The sequence below is a fragment of the Podarcis bocagei genome (assembly GCF_964188305.1).
Source record: "Podarcis bocagei genome assembly, chromosome: 13".
In the NCBI taxonomy this organism is placed as follows: domain Eukaryota; kingdom Metazoa; phylum Chordata; class Lepidosauria; order Squamata; family Lacertidae; genus Podarcis; species Podarcis bocagei.
In genome coordinates, this window is record NC_138138.1 from 20,240,289 (window position 1) to 20,255,327 (window position 15,039).

The following is a 15,039-nucleotide window of genomic DNA, read 5'->3' on the forward strand; positions in this document are numbered from 1 at the left end:
GCTTCTTGGGGAGCACAGAGATAATCTATGCAAATATCTGCAGAACAAGCATATAAAGGTAAAGGTACCCCTGCCCGTACGGGCCAGTCGTGTCCGACTCTAGGGTTGTGCGCTCATCTCACTTAAGAGGCCGGGAGCCAGCGCTGTCCTAAGACACTTCCGGGTCAAGTGGCTAGCGTGACGAAGCTGCACTGGTGAGCCAGCACCAGTGCAGCGCACGGAAACGCCGTTTACCTTCCCGCTATAAAGCGGTACCTATTTATCTACAGTGGTGCCTCGCAAGACGAAATTAATCCATTCCGCGAGTCTCTTCATCTTGCAGTTTTTTCGTCTTGCGAAGCACGGCTATTAGCGGCTTAGCGGCTATTAGCGGCTTAGCGGCTTAGCGGCTATTAACGGCTTAGCGGCTTTAAGAAAAAGGAAACAAACTCGCAAGAACTCGCAAGCCCATAGGGAAATTCGTCTTGCAGAACGACTCAAAAAACGGAAAACTCTTTCGTCTTGCGCGTTTTTCGTCTTGCGAGGCACCACTGTACTTGCAGTTTTAGGGGTGCTTTCGAACTGCTAGGTGGGCAGGAGCTGGGACCGAACGATGGGAGCTCACCCCACCGCGGGGATTCGAACCGCCGATCATGCGATCGGCAAGTCCTAGGCACTGAGGTTTTACCCACAGCGCCACCTGCATCCCAAGCATATAAAGTATTGTAAATAGCTGCAGAACACGCTGGTTACTGACAGCGGAGGAGCAGGGGCTGGTAAAAATGTTGGCAACTCCACTAGGAAATTGTGGCAGCACCACTCAGGTCAGCGTGCTATTTAGGGCTTTTTGAGCTCTCTTTTGAAGAAACTAAACAGCCGCCACCTCTAAATATTTTGTGCCGTGCCTAAAAGCAAAATTGGCACCTCTGCCATAGCAGGCTCCCTGGGTGGTCCCCTTGGCCAAGAACTCTCTGTTCTCCCAAGTTCAGCTCCTCATCCGGAAAACTAGAATACATCTGGCCCTTACTGCAATCGACACAGCAGAGTATGATTTAGTTCACCTGCTGACCTCACCTGCTGTGCACCTGGATTGGAAAAAAGGAAGGGTGGGGGAGGGAAGGAAGGACAGTGCCAGACAGCTCACAATTTATTTAGATGCAATTCCCTCACCCCTCACCTGGGTAGTCCATCTCTTTAGAGGAAAGCATGCACAGATCTGTGTGCACACACCTGTTTTGCCACAGGTGCACACACGATGCGCAGCCAGGAAAAAGCCACCGGTGCTCTCAGCACTGGCCTTGCCTGCAAATCTCCTCTGCAGCCCTCAACCTGTCTCAGTCCAATGATTGAAGTGGCCCCGAGCTACGATTATCATGCCTCTCCTCTCTCTCTCCCCCCCACCCAGTTGTTGTGTTGTTGTTGTTGTTTTTGCCGCAGTCATTTGTCCTGTTCGGATGGAGCCAGGCTGAAATAGCAACAGGAAATCATGACCGTATCGTGCTCAGAGCCGCCTTGGTTGTTTTTTTTTGCAAAGTGATAAGTGAAGCCACAACAAATTAATTTCATTGGTCCCAGATGGAGCCGTTTAGGAGCTGCCATCGTCCTTCCAGGCCACAGTGTGTGGGCTGGGAAAGTTATTTCCCCCCCCCCCTGCAGTTTGACCAATTTAAGGCATGTTTTGTAGGAGGTTTATTATTATAAGACAAATGGTTCTGGGCCTGTCTTGCAAAGTGGAACCCAGAGATGCACAAACTACTTTGGCCTTAATTTTTTAAAAATAAAATATTTATAATAGGACATTGACTGATCAGTGTGCTCATGGTATCTGGCTGAACTTTAAGCTTCAGTACCTGCCTCTTGGCTCCATCAACCTCCTGATAGGAAAAAAAGATGTTTCTTAGCACCATCAGGGCAGTCCAGGAATCTACTCAGCAAAAATCCACTGCTGGATCCTCAGCAGACAAATGAACCTAGAACAGGGTTCAATGTCTAAAACCATATTTGCCCTGCAAGATAAAAGCTTGCCGGAAGAACAAGAAATTTTGGATGGGGTGTTGGAAGTCATTCATTTCACATTTCAGTGCGAAATGACCTAATTCACACTTCACCAACCTGTACATAGCTATCCTTTGAAAAGTGCACTTCTCTAAATTTTGTTCCCCAACACAAATGTGTTAACTTTAGCAATGATCCCTCAGGATGGATGGATGGATGGTTTGATTTCAGTTTCTTTCAGTTTTTCTTCCCACATTAAAAAAAGTCCTCAGGGAAATCATCAGTGTTTTAGTGATAATATATCCTGATGTTCATATTGTGTATGTCATCTGGTCTAATATACACACTGCTGGATCAGTGGATCAGGAATCCACTGAGCAGGAGGACTCCTTGATGCAGCAGCTCTAGCTTACCACAATTTTTTGCAGTTATCACACCTACACTGTCCGTTTCAAGCACTCTTGCGCCAGGTAAACAGCCATAGGTAAAGGTAAAGGGACCCCTGACCATTAGGTCCAGTCATGGCTGACTCTGGGGTTGCGGTGCTCATCTCGCTTTACTGGCCGAGGGAGCCGGCGTACAGCTTCCGGGTCATGTGGCCAGCATGGCTAAGCCACTTATGGCGAACCAGAGCAGCACACGGAAACACCGTTTACCTTCCCGCTGGAGCGGTACCTATTTATCAACATGCACTTTGACGTACTTTCGAACTGCTAGGTTGGCAGGAGCAGGGACCAAGCTCACCCTGTCGCGGGGATTCGAACCGCCGACCTTCTGATCAGCAAGTCCTAGGCTCTGTGGTTTAACCCACAGCGCCACCCACGTCCCTAAACAGCCATAGCTTTCCACAAATAATCCTGAGAAGTATGGTTTGTTAAGGGTGCTGGGAACTGTAGCTCTGGGAAGGGTCCCCTAACAGCGCACATCAACCTTAACAAACGTCAGTTCCCAGGACTCTTTGCGGGAGGCCATGGTTGCGTATGCACAACCTTTTATTCTAGAACAACTTGCTGTTGTTGCTTTCTGCGTAGTCTGGACACGATCTAGATCTGTTGGATTGTTATTAATATTTTGGCACGTGAAAAGTGCTTGCTGAGAAATTGAACTAGAAGCTCCCTGCAGATTGATTCTGCAATATCTCATAGTGTGTCCACTTGAAATCGGACGGTATCCTCAGCTGTCCAATGATGTTCTGGGTGGATATATACCAAGATTGCAATTTCTACTTCTTCCTCCTTCATTCATCAATCAGGGGCTTGGGCAGCAGGTGGAGACATGGATATCAAGGGGAGGTTTTTCAAATGCACATTGAGTAAGCACACCCATTCTTATGGATGACAGGTTCTAGATTCAGAGGCGTAATGTCCCTAGGCTCCTTTGTGCACTTGGCAAGATACTGTATAAGTCCGTTCAACTTCCAAAAACATCCAAAACCAAGGCGCAGCTTCCGATTGGCTGCAGGAGCTTTCTGCACTCAATTGGAAGCCGCGGAAGCTGCGTTGGACATTCATGTTCCAAAGAAAGTTTGCAAACCGGAACACTCACTTCCGGGGTTTGCGGCGTTCGGGAGCCAAAACGGATGAGTTCCAGGGCGTTTGACAACCAAGGTACTACTGTATGGGGTAGCACTTGCATTGATGCAAAATGGCCTCGCTCTCCCTGCAAACAAATCAGGATGAATCCTCACTAAACAGCTCATCTGGAAGTAAACACCACTCCAGATGTTGACGTGCCATGAATTTATAGGAGTGCATTATTATACTGACTGATTTATTGCCAGCCTCTTCCCTCAAAATCCTCAGCATGGAATTTTCCTTCTTCACTGATGCACCACACTTGAGGTGACATTTTTATCGAGTAATCCACCCTTTCCTGGTTAGTCACTGTTAGTGTCTGTGCGGTGAAAGTTAGGATTTATTTTTTTCCTTCCACATGTCTCACTTTACAGTAACATGGAACCTAATTTGCATACCCGCCATTCACTCTGTTTGGAAATGTTCTTTTTGAATTATTCACAGTTCCACGTGGGTTTTCACCGGGCTGAATTATTTTGTGTCATCCATGAACTCATACCCTCCAACATTCCTCGGGTGAAAAGAAGGACATTTCTCACTACCCCAATTGACCTTCTTTGACCCCCAATTTTTTCCTCCACCACTAAAATGTAAAGGTCAAGGACCTCTAGATGGTTAAGTCTAGTCAAAGGTGACTATGGGGTTGCGGTGCTCATCTCACTTTCAGGCCGAGGGAGCCGGCGTTGGTCCACAGAGAGCTTTCTGGGTCATGTGGCCAGCATGACTAAACCACTTCTGGCGCAGCAGGACACCGTGATGGAAACCAGAGCGCACGGAAACTCTGTTTACCTTCCCGCCACAGCAGTAGCTATTTATCTACTTGCACTGGCATGCTTTCAAACTGCTAGGTTGGCAGGAACTGGAACAGGGCAACGGGAGCGCACTCCACCATGGGGATTCGAACCGGCGACCTTCTGATCGGCAAGCCCAAGAGGCTCAGTGGTTTAGACCACAGCGCCACCCGCATCCTCCACCACTATATCCACAGGACACAGCACATATACACACACACACACTGCCATCCTTAGAAAACTCCTTAATCCCAATTTTATTTTATCTTTGGTAGATTTGCAAAAAGAGAAACATACTTCTGTTTGCGGACCACTTCGGCAGTGTTGGACGTCATAAAACAAAACTTTATGGCTTGTTTTCACCAGATAATAATCTGACTCATTGCTTCTTTCAGAGACTTGCAAAGTCCACAAAGACTATCGGAGACTTATAAGATTTATGTATGTTTGGTTCTATGTTTTCAAGAGAATCCATCAAGAGTGCACATTTTGTGACTTTCAGAGATTTATCAGATCTCTGTTTATTTGGTTTTGCAGAGAGTGCATATTTCGTATATTTCAAATTGTTCAATGTTCTGTATAGATTATATAAAGAGTTTATATTGATATCGCATTGTTGTACAGTGGTACCTCAGGTAACAAACGCTTCAGGTTACAGACTCCGCTAACCCAGAAATAGTACCTCAGGCTAAGAACTTTGCTTCAGGATGAGAACAGAAATAGTGCTGCGGCGGTGTGGCAGCAGCAGGAGGTCCCATTAGCTAAAGTGGTGCTTCACGTTAAGAACAGTTTCAGGTTAAGAACGGACCTCCGGAACGAATTAAGTACTTAACCCGAGGTACCACTGTTAAGTTGTGGGTGAATATATCAGACGACACAGCGATTCTTCAAACAGCTCTTGTTTATTCACAGGCCAGAACAGAACAGAACTGAAGGGTTCAGCCAGCCTGCTTATATAGAGCTCCACTACAACGCAACTGTAACCACTTTTTGTAACTATCCAATCACTGAACGTCACTTTCAATCCCCTATTTGCATATGTGGACCTGAGTGAAAACTATCTACAGTATCCCCCTGCTGGCCCAGGGTGAGAACTTCTGTACATAACAACCACTGTACTTGGTCATTGGGTTGCCTTGGATATTACTGTCTTTCAGAGCCAGCACGTCTTGCGAGGCTGGGCGCCAGCAGCCTTTCCTCCTCCTCTCCCGTTCTTCAACAGGTGCAGCAAGCTGTCCAAGGGAGCAGGCCAGCAACAGCAGCCATGGAGGCAACAGAATGCTCCTTCACAGCCGCCGCAGCTACCACCTGTTATAAGAAAAACTGCTCCCCCTTCCTTTATGGGGTATCCAGGAGCTCGTACCCTATTGGTAGCAGAAAACAAAGGCCCACCAGAGGATATTGAGAAGCAAAGCAGCTAGTAAGCCTGATCTTTATTCAAGGAACTCTTGCAACAGAGTCCCCACTCACCACATGCAGGAGGGAGGAGGAACCCAATACAATGGTGTGCAAGCCCTTATATAGAATTTTGAAATTGCCCACCCTGTAGCCCAAGACCACCCCCCCAAAACATCATGCATACATCACAGAAGGAGGCAGAAATCCTGCCTGCCAGGATACCTCATAATGGTCACTGATTGCATTACCTGGGCAGCCTGGCCATTCTTTTGTGATGGTTAATACTTTAGTTCCTGACTCTAGGCTCACCCTGTTCATACACAAATATGCCCTTAAGACAGGATTCCTAAGCAAAAAAAAGACAATGGGGAGGCTTTCCTCATTTGCCTCCCTTACTGCAGAGAAATATCTGAGGCCATTGGGAGAGTCAAAATGGCTTCAGGATTGCTCTCCTATTCTATTTCAGACATGTGGTTCATATATTTAGATATGTGTGCACTTATGAATATTTATTCTATATTTGAGACCTTAAAATTCTTATAACATTATTATTTATTACATTTGTATACCACCCTTCATCTGTTGCAGTTATCTAACCTAGAAGTTACCAGAGCATAGACCATGGGTAGGCAAACTAAGGCCTGGGGGCGGCATGCGGCCCAATCGCCTTCTAAATCTGTCCCGCGTACGGTCCTGGAATCTGAGTGTTTTTTCATGAGTAGAATGTTTTCTTTTATTTATAATGCATCTCTGGGTTATTTGTGGGGCATAGGAATTTGTTCATTCCCCCCCCCCCCCAAATATAGTCCAGCTCCTCCCCCCAAGGTCTGAGGGATAGTGGACTTCCGGTCCCCCAATTATGGTTCCTAAGTTTCCTGACGCTGCACATTTAACTTTGTCTCTCCTAAATTCTTCTGTTGTTTTATTTCTGTAGTAATCTTTTATTTCATGCAGAAATCAATCCAGGTCTGCCAAAGAATTTATGTTATTCCAATGTTCTTTGAAGTATTCTCTGTAGATATTCTACTCTTTATTGAATATTTGGTCTGTATGGTCTCAGAATGGGACGTGGATGGTGCTCTGGGTTAAATCACAACCTAGGACTTGCCAATCAGAAGGTCAGCGGTTCGAATCCCCATGACGGGGAGAGCTCCTGTTGCTCAGTCCCTGCTCCTGCTAACCTAGCAGTTCTAAAGCACGTCAAGTGCAAGTAGATAAATACATACCACATGACCCGGAAGCTGTCCGCCAGCTCCCTCGGCCAATAAAGCGAAATGAGCACCGCAACCCTAGAGTCGGCCACGACTGGACCTAATGGTCAGGGGTCTCTTTACCTTTACGGTCTCGGAATCTTGCTGTTAATCTTGCTAGTTCTGCAAGATATACTAGCATTTTATTTTGCCAATCTAGTTTAGTTTAGTTTATTTTTTTTGCAGTTCCACCACATGTGAATCACAGTGCCTTTGCTCTTTGTCTTCAAAGGAACTCACCTAATCGGTTCTCCAATCTCCCCAGAACTCATAACACCTTGAAGTTAGCAAAACTCATGTTTGCTGAGGCTGTACTGAATCAGGAAGATACGGAATTGTAGACAGGCCAGAGCTGATCACAGCACAATTCAGGATGTTCCTATGTGTGTGTATAGTCATACCTACAGACGCTTCAGGTTGTGCGTTTTCAGGTTGCGCACCACACCGAACCCGGAAGTACTGGAACGGGTTACTTCCGGGTTTCGGTGCTCGCGCATGCGCAAAAGCACTAAATCGCGACCTGCGCGTGAGCAGATGCAGCGCTGCGGGTTGCGAACGTGCCTCCCGCACAGATCACGTTCGCAACCCGAGCATCCAGTGTATCTGAATAGATGTGTGTGTGAATGCCTTTGGGTGGCTATGCCCCACTTTCGTCGCACCTGCTTGTTCTGGCTCCACCCATTTTTGGCTCTGATTATGCCTGCGGCCCAATTCCTGACCCGAGCAAGTTCTGGCTGGGGTAATGCAGATGTCAACAGGAAAAAATATTCTCCAACCCAGCCCTCGGTAAACTGGAATTCATGATAAGTGTGACTCAGGGCAGAACGAACCAGTAAAACAGTAGGAACAAAATGGTATGTGTGTGGAGTTCTCATGTTCCCTACCTGTAACCAGCATGTGGTCACTCTAAAATGGTTGTGTGAATCAGTGCTGAGAAGAGAGATGTGGATGAAAGCCACATCTGGCTTTGAAGCTTCCTGATCTCAGATGTGTGTGGGTAAGCTGTCACGAGTCAGCGTGCTGGTCCCAAGGGTTAACCGTGCGGCGAGATCCAAGTCCAGTCCGAGGGTGCGGTATGGAGGCTGTCCATCAAAGCTGAAGCGGGGTCCAAGGCAGGGAGTCGGGTGAGGTCAGGAACTCTGGAAGGAGAGCAGGACAGGGTGCAGGCAGGAACAGGCTACCAACAATGTTGCTCCCGCAACCTGGGACTGGGGCTGACTGGCTTTTATCTGCCCCGAGGCATAGGGCAGCCCCGGTCCACAGGTGACTTGCCTCTCCTGGCCTGGAGGTGAGCACTCCTCCTGCAGGAACTTAGTTCCCTCTGCCTCTCTGCCCTGAGCCTCTGCAGCTCAGGAGAGGCTGGAGGGTTACCAGACCCAGAGGCAACCTCAGCTTCCTCTGATGAGGCTGAGAGTGGAGCACCTGCAGGCAATGGGTCCTCCATCACCTCAGGAGCCAGAGCAGACTCAGCTGGTGCCTGCACCTGAGGATCCAGCACAGGTGAGGACCCTTCAGACTCAAGCCCCAGCCCCAGCTCAGCTGGTTCTGGAGGCGGGGACTCCTCAGGTGCAGGCTGGGATTCCTCAGGTTCAGCCTCTGAGTCCGAATCCCAGGCCATCACACCCAGTAGTGGAGGGGAGGGGAGGAAGGCAGTCTGCACTTGCTCAGAGTTCCTCTTTCCCTGTGTTGTTGTTGTTGTTGTTGTTGTTGTTGTTGTTGTTGTTGTTGTTGTTGTTGTTACTTCCTTCCAACGTATGAAACTTTCACCTGCAAAGGGAACTGCTGGCATTAACCCCTGTGGAAAGCCACAAGCCTTTCCCATACTTTAATTGCAGACCTACTCTGCGCTCCACCCGGTCTCCTGTTGTTTGGGTTGCGTGCTCCTCGCTGGATAAATATAAATATAAACCCAGCCGCGGCCAATTTAACCTGGACGAAACGGCGGGGGGAGGGGGGGAAAAAGTAATTTCATGGTAAACCATAATTACTAGTACAAACCAATCCCTTCATTTGCAGACCCATTTGGAGGAGGTGTTTGGCGACATGAATTGGCATAATTAGAATTCTGTCTGCTTGTAATAAATAAGAGACGATTGCTTATAGTGTTCTGGGTTTGACAATATATATAATATAATATATACATTGCAAGGGGTGGACTATTTTGGATATGAAGAAACGTGGGCATCTTGGGCGTTTCCTGAGATCAACATCTACGGCAAAACTTTCTGGATGCTCAATTGCTAAGTCTTCAAACTTATCTTACCCCCTCCTCCTTGTTTCTCTCTTTTACACACACACACACACACACACACACACACACACACACACTTCAATGGAGGCGAATTTCGTATGGGCTGCAGTTTTAAGAGAAGCAACCTAATTTACACCTCCTGGACTAACAGGCAGCTCAGAACATAATTATTATTCTTCGGATTCTGCACTTCTCCATTTTTTGCAAGAAAATTCAGAGCTCAAAAATGTACAAGGTTGGGGGGGTGTATTTTAAGAGAAGCTACATTTAGAAATGAGCATTAGTATCAAGATAACAGTAAAAATGTGGTAAAATACTATTCACATAAGCATTGGAAGTATGAATCTTTACATGAACTTTGCCTGTGTTATTTTTCTAGAACAAGAGGTGCCGGAACACACATCCCTCGTTCTCTTAGAATGGCAAAGGTTCACACCAGTGAAGGCGGTGAAGGTCCTGTGTGAGTGTCTGTAGGCGATTGGAGGATGGATGGTGGCTAACAGATTGAGGTTGAATCCTGACAAGACAGAAGTACTGTTTTTGGGGGACAGGGCGCGGGCGGGTGTGGGGGACTCCCTGGTCCTGAATGAGGTAACTGTGCCCTTGAAGGACCAGGTGCGCAGCCTGGGAGTCATTTTGGACTCACAGCCTGTCCGTGGAGGTGCAGGTTAATTCTGTGTCCAGGGCAGCTGTCTACCAGCTCCATCTGGTATGCAGGCTGAGACCCTACCTGCCCACAGACTGTCTCGCCAGTGGTGCATGCTCTGGTTATCTCCCGCTTGGACTACTGCAACACACTCTACATGGGGCTACCTTTGAAAGTGACCCAGAAGCTACAACTAATCCAGAATGTGGCAGTGAGACTGGTGACTGGGAGTGGCCGCCAAGACCATATAATACCAGTCCTCAAAGACCTACGTTGGCTCCCAATACATTTCCAAGCATAAATCAAAGTGTTGGTGCTGACCTTTAAAGCCCTAAATGGCCTCAGCCCAGTATACCTGAAGTAGCATCTCCACCCCATCATTCAGCCCAGACACTGAGGTGCAGCCCAGATAACCTTCTGAGGGTTCCCTCACTACGAGAAGCCAAGTTACAGGAAACTAGGCACAGGGCCTTCTTGGTGGTGGCGCCCGCCCTGTGGAATGCCCTTCCATCAGATGTCAAGGAAATAAACAACTATTTGACTTTTAGAAGACATCTGAAGGCAGCCCTGTTTCGGGAAGTTTTTAATGTGTGATGTTTTATTGCTTTATTATTATTATTCTGCTTTATTATTATTATTCTGTTGGGAGCTGCTCAGAGTGGCTGGGGAAACCGAGCCAGATGGGTGAGGTGTAAATAATAAATTATTATTATTATTATTATTATTATTATTATTATTATTATTATTACCTGAGAGGTGCCAAAACTGAGTTCCGTCTGGAAAAAAAGCAATGGGCTTTGCTGTAAAAAGATCAGAAATATGAGGAAGTGTCACAGAAATTACTTGTGTTACAAATGAGCAGATGCAAAATTGACAGGGACTGGAAACAGACAATTCATCCGTAGTCACTCATCACAGATGGCTTGGGGGTCCATTTGTTTTATTTGGTTGTTAGTTAAGACGATTTTCAGAATATATTTTTTAAAATTTAATCTGGCGGTTCTCAGTTGTTTGCTTATTTTATGTCAGGCTGCGTATTGTTTTATGTTTGCGGTTATTGCTCCTTGGCTGTCAAATCTTTGTTTTGGAATCGTAATTCCAATTTCGTAAAGCCACTCGACGTTTCGCGTAAACAAGAAGCAGACCTGTTGGAAGGACGCTACGAGCGCATGCTCAATATGCAATTCTGTGCTCCCAGTCTGTGCTTTCCAACGGAGGAAGGGAAATGCAGGCTATATTTTAAGGAAAGGGGAAGCCGTGGCACTCCAGATGTTGTCGTACTCCGGTCTTCCATCGTCTCCAGTCAGTATGGCCCAATGGTCAGGGATGATGCAACATCTGGAGGGTTGTAGGTCCCCAACCCTGTTACAGTGGTACCTCAGGTTACATACGCTTCAGGTTACATACACTTCAGGTTACAGACTCTGCTAACCCAGAAATAGTGCTTCAGGTTAAGAACTTTGCTTCAGTTTGAGAACAGAAATCGTGCTCCAGCGGCGCGGCGGCAGTGGGAGGCCCCATTAGCTAAAGTGGTGCTTCAGCAGTTTCAGGTTAAGTACAGACCTCTGGAATGAATTAAGTACTTAACCCGAGGTACCAGTGTATATTAAATTGTCTATATGTATTTTTTTATTTATTTACTGACTTTATATACCACCCTATACCTGGAGGTCTCACACAAAAGATCACAATATATAAAATCAAAATAAGAACAATAGCCCAATAACAACCCCCTCCAAAAGCCAAATTTTAAAAGGGAATGTTGGATGTTGATCAGGTCAACCAAGGCCTGGCGCCTAAAGGTGTGTGATGAAGGTGCCAGGCGAACTTCCCTGGGGAGAGCATTCCACAGATGGGGAGCCACTGCAGAGAAGGCCCCGTTCTCGGGTTGCCACTCTCTGGACGTCTGGAGGAGGGGGCACACAAAGAAGGGCCTCAGAAGGTGGTTTCAGGGTCCAGGTAGGTTCATATGGAAAGAGGCGGTCCTTGAGGCATTGCGGTCATGAGCCGTTTATTGCTTGACCAAGGTTGAGAAAGTGGACTGAAAGAAGATGATTAAATCATTCATGTATGCAACAACAGCAGCCAGAATCCTATATGTGCAGAAATGGAAAGAAGGGGAAAGTCCCATCCAAGGAAAAATGGCTTTTAAAACTAATGGACTATGCAGAAATGTCAAAGTTGAGAACACGACTAAGGGCAGATCTACACTCATTTTTTTATCGTTAAGGAAGGGTTAAGGAATGGGATAGATAGGGTTGCCTTATTTCAAAAAGGCCGCTTTTTGAAAATTGCCCCCGGACATCCAGCCCGCCTTTGAAATCCCAGTAATGTCTGGGAAAATCTGGACGTATGGGAGCCCTAAGATAACCATATGGACACACGACGTTCTGCTTTTAACATTCAGAATGCACTATTAAAATGTGATACTGGAGGGTGCTGCAGAACAACCAGCAACCAGCAGTAGGGAGACAGCCATTTTGATGGGAAAACCCCCAAAGGTAAGAAACACTTTATTTTACAATTATGCCTTGTGATGCTTTAGAGCAGCGGTTCTCAACCTGTGGGTCCCCAGATGCTGTTGGACTACAACTCCCATCATCCCTGAGCTCTGGCCTTGCTAGCTAGGAGTGATGGGAGTTGTAGTTCAACAACATCTGGGGACCCACAGGTTGAGAAAGGCTGCTTTAGAGCGATATATCTAATATCGTTCTAATAACGTTGAATAGGCCCATGTAGACCCAGCCCAAGAGATCCAAGGCCTGAACTTTTTATTGAAGGGTGGACTACTTGAGAAAGTTATCATAGTCAAATGAAATCACAGGCAGGATTCAAAATATTAGCAGCGGAAGGGAAAGGATTATAATTGTAACAGAGGAAATATGTATTAGATAAAAGTTATGCTATGTGATGCAGTAGGAAAAGGATGGGAATGAAAACACCTTGGTGGTGAGGCTAGGAAGCCAAATTGTTAGGGGAAATAAGCATTGAAGCTGAAGTTAATTTGTTTAGGAGTCTCCCTACCTGTGGATCCTAGCAACGGACATTCAGACATGCAGGTCGGCCGAGTGGGTAGATGACGAGACTCTTAATCTCAGGGTCATGGGTTCAAGCCCAACGTTGGGCAAAAAGATTCCTGCTTCGCAGGGGGTTGGACTAGATGACCCTTCCAACTCTACAATGCTATGGTTCTATGAAGCATCCTGCCTCTCTGTCTGTGTTCCTAAGGTCCAGGAAATAGGTAGCACACATTGGAAAAGTAGTACAGTGGTACCTCGGGTTACAGACGCTTCAGGTTACATACGCTTCAGGTTACAGACTCCGCTAACCCAGAAATAGTACATCGGGTTAAGAACTTTGCTTCAGGATGAGAACAGAAATCGTGCTCCAGCGGCGCAGCAGCAGCAGGAGGCCCCATTAGCTAAAGTGGTGCTTCAGGTTAAGAACAGTTTCAGGTTAAAAACGGACCTCCGGAACGAATTAAGCACTTAACCCGAGGTACCACTGTATCTCCTAGGACCATAAAGATGTTACAGCACACTTTGGTTAGCACACTTGCTCCTCTTAAGTTCAGAAGCAACTTTCTCCAAGGTGGAGAAGGCAGCAGACGCCGTTCTTTGTCCCCCTGTTTTATCCTCACGTTGATCCTGCGATCCTAAATTAAGCTAGGAGATGGTTCCTGGACCAAAAACACCCAGGGAGTTTTGTGCTAGATCTTCACGCCTGTTTTATGGTGTGTGGGTGATGGAAAAAAAGAGGACTGTGTTGTGTCTCTGATTTTTGTGCACAGATTCTCTTTCCGAAATCGAGACCGCTGGTTCATGCATACATTACGTTCTGCCCTTTATTCCCAGTTTTTCCTCCCATTTGCCTGTTCTGCTTTTCCATCCGCACTGCGAAATCCATTCCTCAGAAACCCAGCGCCACGTTCTTTTGAAACTTCTGATTTTTTTTTTGGTCTTCTTCCTTGAGGCCATCCACGAGGCCCACAATGTAGCTGGAAATAGACACCTATTCTCTAACCGCTGGCAGTCCCAAACCATGCGCCTGTCAAACCCCAAATTATAGGGTTTGGCTGCTGTGGGCCTCCATCTGCGGCTTTGCAAGCAGGATTTGCCACCAATGCGAAGTGCTCTCCTGACTTGCCTTTGCATATATGCAATCACAGGAAATATTTCGCCGGTCTCTCATTGTCCAGGCCTGCCAAGTGGAGGAAACCAATGGGATGCACTTAAACACCTCCTGTTGACCACACAGGCTCTCTACCCCATGACCCGAGAAGATGACCACACAGCCAATGAGCTTCCTAGAACCAGGTGCCCTGCTGAAGGAAGTGCTTATACAGTGGTACCTCGGGTTAAGTACTTAATTCGTTCCAGAGGTCCGTTCTTAACCTGAAGCTGTTCTTAACCTGAAGCACCACTTTAGCTAATGGGGCCTCCTGCTGCTGCCACGCCGCCGGAGCACGATTTCTGTTCTCATCCTGAAGCAAAGTTCTTAACCTGAAGCACTATTTCTGGGTTAGTGGAGTCTGTAACCTGAAGCGTATGTAACCTGAAGCGTATGCAACCTGAGGTACAACTGTACAATCCAGCTGGAGAGCTTTGCCTGGCCTTACCTCAGGCATAGGCAAACTCAGCCCTCCAGATGTTTTGGGACTACAACTCCCTTCATCCCTGACCACTGGTCCTGTTAGCTAGGGATGATGGGAGTTGTAGTCCCAAAACATCTGGCAGGCTGAGTTTGCCTATGCCAGCCTTACCTGCTCGCACGTGGTGAAGCGGCCTTAGATGGGAATCTGCCTTCCCATTAACAAAGGTATTTGGACTAGGGATGGGGAGAAATTTGATCCAATCCATGTTTAAAGCTGAATTGCATGTCCTCCAACAGTTCTCTGATGGAAATAAGGACATCCTATTTCAGGCATAGGCAAACTCGGCCCTCCAGATGTTTTTGAGACTACAATTCCCATCATCCCTGACCACTGGTCCTGTTAGCTAGGGATGATGGGAGATGTAGTCCCAAAAACATCTAGAGGGTGGAGTTTGCCTATTTCCTACCCTCCACCATTTCTCCAATGCAAAATAGAGTCACCCCCTCCAACATTTCTCTGATAAAAATAGGGACGTCCTATTCCATATCCTTCAACACTTCT

The 15,039-nt window shown here is 46.9% G+C and overlaps 1 long non-coding RNA gene across 1 annotated transcript in view; it reads right to left on the bottom strand.

Annotated features, from left to right (window-relative positions):
* Positions 1-264: 264 nt before the first annotated feature.
* The window catches only part of LOC308571465, a 200,873-nt gene continuing 186,098 nt past the window's right edge, over positions 265-15,039 (bottom strand). The window contains exon 2 of the long non-coding RNA XR_014001463.1: positions 265-438. This is a non-coding gene — a long non-coding RNA (uncharacterized lncRNA). The remainder of the gene's footprint in view (positions 439-15,039) is intronic.